This window comes from Ambystoma mexicanum, chromosome 1q, assembly GCF_040938575.1.
Source record: "Ambystoma mexicanum isolate Mex_15411 chromosome 1q, UKY_AmexF1_1, whole genome shotgun sequence".
NCBI classification, from domain to species: Eukaryota; Metazoa; Chordata; class Amphibia; order Caudata; family Ambystomatidae; genus Ambystoma; species Ambystoma mexicanum.
The window spans coordinates 565,756,684-565,763,078 of NC_090922.1; positions in this window are offsets into that span (position 1 = coordinate 565,756,684).

The following is a 6,395-nucleotide window of genomic DNA, read 5'->3' on the forward strand; positions in this document are numbered from 1 at the left end:
TGATGCAAACAAAGCTAAACTATCTGGAAGGTTTCATGGTAGGGACTGAGGGAACTCTGGTATCAAGGATAGAACAGCTACTCAGGCAGGATCAAGCAAGATCTTCAATCAGAGCAAATGCCATTAAGGAGGTTTCAGGAGAAGGCACTCAGAGTATGTCAAAGTCCACTCAAACGAACTTTGATGTAATTAATGCCGAAAGCAAAGAACCACTTAAGAGGGCAGATCAACATAACCTGAGAAATATGTCCACGGATCCGGGGCAACTAAACCCTATCGCAGAAATAATTACTATAATTGATGAAGAGGAGAAAAAACAGGCTGATTTGCAAAGTGATGAAATCACGGAAGTACAAGCAAAAGCTTTGAACCCCTTTTCATTTACAAAGGTCCTAGAGTGTAACAGACAAAACCATCGTACCTGGTCAAAATGCAAACATATTCTCTTATGGCATATTCAACCATTAGAAGTCACTCATACCTATGCCTTTTAAATCGAACTCCAATAAAGTAGCTCCGATTAGGAGTGCACAAATCCTTAAGACACGCTCCAAACACACGTCCCAACCAACAGCTGCAATAACAGTGTCCACCAGACGACACTTAACGGTTGGAAAAACATAAAAATTCAACAGACTACAGGGAAAGAATTACTGAACCATCCGGTGTTGATCTTGAACGAACAACTGAATTGGTGTACACACAACTGAGGATTTGGGCTCTGAAACAAGTATGATAAAAATCCCTAAAAGGAAAGCTGAAACAATGGTCAACAGAAGCTTAAACCAGGAACCACCGAGGAAAGTACAAATACATGATGCGTCTTCACCGATGACTAACGCACCACAAAACGGGAAAAAGAAGAGCACAAGTGGTGTTGTAAAACCGGGGGAACGGATTAAAGAATGAAGACCTGGACAAAGTGACAAATTACCGGGAAAAGACCAGGAGAAGGTATGACTCCTCCCCCGAAAGTAGCCGCCATACGAGAAACTATCTGAAAGGTGGGCTAAAAAAAATTAAACCCTCCGTTGTACGTGGTATTGAAAACGGGAACATGCGTTCGCCACTGAAGATCAAAAGAAGTACTACAAGTAAAACTTCTGTAAGGCGAGATGATGAAAGAGAGCAGAAAAATCCGCAGAAGCGAATTGAAAGCGCCTGCATCCTAAAAATGAAACGCATACAACATCGAGGAGACGGTTTGACACTAAATAGAAGCACCATCTTAAAAGTACTTGCAGAAATACCAAGCCTAAGACCTATCCGGATTTGTGGATAGTGGAACCATGTCAATCGGGGAGAAGAGATTTCTCATCTACATCTGAACTCCATCAAATTTCAAATGATGAAAGAGATAGAAAGCCTATCGATTTTGGGATATGAACAAACAGAAGTCACTTGCTCGACAAATGACCCTGCTGAATGAAACCAAGAGACGAGAAGACATTGATACAGATGGGTCAAAAATTATTTCGAGAACCTCAGATCGCACATGAATACACTATGTAACTAAGATGGAACATCTCCGCAATTCTTGTAAAGAACAGGGATCGGAGAGGCAAAGAGAAGTCAAAACTTAACGAGATCCGAAGAGTCAAACTGGGTGTATATGTAAGGACAATAGCTCCGACAGGCAGAAGGCCCTGGCACCCAGATCGCCAAATCTAACTAAAAAAGGTAAGTCACCATTGAGATCTAAAGGAGCTGCGGACAAAAAAACTAGAACTGTGGTCATGGTCTAAGATGCCTAGTGAACTCCAACAGAAGAATAAGCCATCATTGGCAAAGGGAGGAAGGCAACAAGCCCTAAAGGAGACAGAGGGGAAGGATGAAAAAACAGCACTAAGAAAAAGCATCAAATTTGGCTGTTGGAACATGCAAGGCTTTGAGCACCTCACAAAACCAACTGATGTTAATCTTGGCCATTTTGATATATTGTGTCTACTAGAGACATAGCTGACTGCCAAACCTCAACTAGATGGCTTTGAACTAATATTCAACGCAGCAAAGAAAGGGGCAATTGGTCGGCCAACAGCTGGACTGGTAACCACAATGAGAGAAGGATCCGGTATCGACTTTTTTGAAGTACTCTCTTCGCCACATTGGATCCAGGCAATTTTATTAAATTGGAAACGTATAACTGGTGGCTCTCAGATCCAGAAAGTGGAGAAAATGTTTCTAATCAACGTGTATTGGAACCCGGAGATGACCTCGAATGAGGAATTTTCTAACGAGATGAGTAAAATTTGGGAGGCCGTGGATTCTAAAAATCTGAAGACTTTCACAATAATCAACGGTGACTTTAACGCAGTATGTGAAGGTATAGGACAGCAGGCAAAACATCAAGACCAAAACCTCCCAGTGAGAAAGCGTGGCAAACTGTTGGAAGAGCCATACTTGATCAATACGGGGCAATTGATCACGTATGTTTCCAAGGACCTGCTCTCGGAGATTACTAACTTCAGATTTGACCGTACGTTTAGTGATCATAACCTACTCATCACAGACTGCCTTGCACCTAGGGTCCAACTCTTCTCTAATCTGCCAGCTATTGTAGTGGCCTCTGGAGGAAATTGTGTTAAAATCTCAGAAAAAGGTCTCCTCCAAATAGACACCCAGTACAAGCCGCGAGGAGAAGGCCAGAGGACAAAGCCTACACTCCTCTTTGCAGCTCTGCTGTGAGTGCCTCAGTCCGATCAGCTTCAACAGCTGGTCTCTCAGCATTCCATTGCCTTCTGTGCCCTAGCCGCATCATGCTCCATGCACACAGCAGAGCCCCTCACCATGGAGGGGCCAGCTGCTGCAAGGTTCTCCAGCATCAGCCCAGCATTTTTGAATTTTGCTGCCGACATCACCAGCATTCCCGCGCTCTGAGCCCGACAATGCCCTGCCGGTCCCCCCACCCCCCTGCCCAACCCCTGCTTTAAAGGGAGAGGGAGTGAGCCGCAAGGCGAAGCTGCGAGAAGGCCAGAGAACAAGGTCTGTACTCCTCTTTGCAGCTCTGCTGCGAGTGCCTCAGTCCGATCAGCTTCAACAGCTGATCTCTCAGCATTCCATTGCCTTTGGTGCCCCAGCCGCATCGTGCTCCACGCACACGGCAGAGCCCCCTCACCATGGAGGGGCCAGCTGCTGCAAGGTTCTCGAGCATCAGCCCAGCATTTTTGAATATTCCCACCAAAATCACCAGCATTCCCGTGCTCTGAGCCCGACAGCCCTGCCAACTCCCCCGCTTTAAACGGAGAGGGAGGGAGCCGTGAGTAGAAGGCCAGAGGACAAGGCCTGCACTCCTCTTTGCAGCTCTTCACTGCTCGTCTGCCGTTTGCCACGAAGCTATGCCGCATCCTGGAGGTAAGGAGCCTGACTATTGCCAACTCATCTTACACCCAGGCCTTGCCACCAGGAGCCTCGGACTGTGCCCGCACTCTAGAGGCCACCATCAACTCCCAGCCCCTCCCCACAAGCATCCGCAATGCACGGCTATGCTCCCATACCATGCAACCCACTTTACGTGCTAACATGGCCAGGCTCAACCGCCCAACTACAAAGCCCATAGCCATTATAACTACCTCCAATATAGCTGCCAATGATGCACTTTACCCCACTTTACTGCTGCTATTCTAAATGATCCCACCTGTATCCTCTACCACTGAAAATGAGCCCCCCAGTATAAAATTTGTGATGTGCCATTCTTCTATCCCCATTTTGAATGCTATTGTGCCAAATGTTATCCCACCTGTGTCCACCACCACTGAAAATGAGCCCCCCAGTGCAAATCTGTGATGTGCAATTTTTCTACCACCATTTTTTGAATGCTATTGTTCCAACTTGTGCCCACCACCACTGAAAATGAGCCCCCAGTGCAATACCGGTGATGTGCAATTCCTCTACTGCTCCCACTGCGACTCCAACCACTACCATCACCTCACCCACTCTCCCCATGGACTCCTCCTGAGCCGTTACAGAACCCCACCTCAAATGCGCCATGATCAATGCAAGGTCCATCAATGCCCACGCCCTAGATATCCACGACCTCATAACCACCCATGACCTCAATCTGCTCATGATCTCAGAAACCTGGTTACATAAAGCCTCTGACCCTGCGCTCTCCCGTGCTCTGCCCCCTGGCTACTCCATCACTAGACAAGATCAACTCTCTAAAGGTGGAGGTGTAGCAATCATTGCCAAAGACTGCCTCTCCATTAGAAGGGTAGAGAAATCCCTACACAACGACGACTACCTCCAAGTCAAAATCAACCTCTCTCCCCACTGTACCATTGCTGTTCACATTGTCTATTGCCCTCCTGGCCCAACAGGAGACTTCCAAGCCTCCTTCATCCACCTCCTCTCTGACAACCTTAAACACTCGAAAACCATTCTCCTTGGGGACGTCAACCTAGGCCTCTTGGACAGGAAAGACCCAGCAGCCAAATCCCTTGATTTAGCCCTCAAGGCACTAGGCTAGCCCAACTCACACTGAGGGCAGAACTCTCGACTGGATCGCACAGCATAACTGTCCACTCATCACTGGAAACGCTCCCACCCCATGGTCTGACCACCATATCACCTTTAGCATCCTCACCACCAGCTAATCAACTCCCTCACCCCAACCCCTACCACTCTGCCTCGCAAGGAGCTCCCGTCAGCTCACTAAGGAAAGGCTACTGCCTTCCTCCAAGGCCCAGCCTTCAGACCACCTTTCTCCACAGACCCAGAAACACTTGCATCAACTTACGATGTTGCCATCAAACCAGCTATCCACTCCATTGCCCCACTTAAACCACGTAAATCCAAACCCACCACCCACTCCAACTCCTGGTTCACCCCCAGACCTCCTCACACTCTGCAACGAAAAAAAGGCTGCACTTACACAGTGGCAAACGTCCCACTCTGACAAAGAGAAGATCTTTAAAGCCCGCTCTGATTACAAAAAGGCAATCACCCAAACAAAGGCCAAATCTTTAGAATCCAGAATCTCGGAAGCCCAATCTAGCACAAAATAAATCTTTGCCATTTTCAGGCAGCTAGAAACTCCCACTCCCGCCCCCCCCGAACTTCACCAAAGACGAAGCCTGGTGCGATGAAATTCAAACGGCCATGCAAACCAAATTGAGCCTTCTCCAAAACAAAATACTAGCTACTAAACAAGCCCTGCCTAATACGCATATCCCTGTCCCACCATCAGCCTCGGACCCCCCAACCCTTCTCCTTCAAATCCATACAGGAAAAAGGCATAATCCATATAATGAGGAATATCAAACCCTCTAACTGTAAAGGTGATGCCTGCCCAGCCACTCATCAAGGACTGTACTGAAGTTCTAGATCCTTTCTTGACAGCCTTTGTCAATGCCTCCTTTGCCACAGGAAAAGTCCCTGCCTCCCTCAAGGAAGCATGGGTCTGCCCCCTCTTAAAAAAAACAACTCTCGTTCCCAACTCCCCTAACAACTATAGACCTATCACCACTGTCCCATTCCTCAAAATACTGGACAAAGCAGCCTACCGGCAGGTTCAGCACTTCATTGAAGAGAACAAACTCCTTGGGCTCCGCCAATCTGGTTTCCGCCCCAGACACGGGACAGAAACCGCCCTACTTGACGTGAAAAACCAGATAGACGATGCCAGGGACATGGGCAAACCAGCACTTCTCCTACTTCTTGGCCTGCCCGCGGCATTCAGTCTCGTAGATCATGACGTCCTATTCCATCACCTCTCCTCCACTGCCAAGTTCTCCCCCTGACGCCACGGCATGGATCACCTCCTTCCTACAAGACCGAACCATGCAAGTATTCTGACTTAGCCTTTGCCTCACCCACCACCATACTCTGTGGTGTGACCCAAGGCTCCTGCCTCTCCCCCCCCCACCCTCTACAACATCTTCACACGACCCCTCTTCCTCATCCTCGACGCTATGGGTATTTCCTACACTAACTACGTGGATGATGCCCCGATCCTCCTCACCCTCATTGGCAACTATGACACTGACTCCTTGACCCTTAACCTCCACAACACCATCCAAGCCTGGATGGCAGACAATGGACTATGCCTCAACTCTGATGAGACCGAACTCCTACTGGTAGGTTCCACCGACACGCTAAAGCATCTAGACTCCCAATTTAGTCACTTCACCATCGACACCATCAAAATACCTGTTTCAGACTCAGTCAAAACTCTTGGAGTCTATTTGGATTCCAACCTATCCATGGACAGACAAGTCAACGCAATTGCCTCCTCAGCCGAATATCATGCTAAACTGATCAACGCAGTCAGGCCCTTTCTCTCCAAAGAGAACTGCACAAACATAGCCAAAGCCATCACTGGCTCCAGGCTAGACTACTGTAATGTACTCTTTTCTTGGAACATACAATAGAAACCTGGAAAGGCTACAAGTCATCCA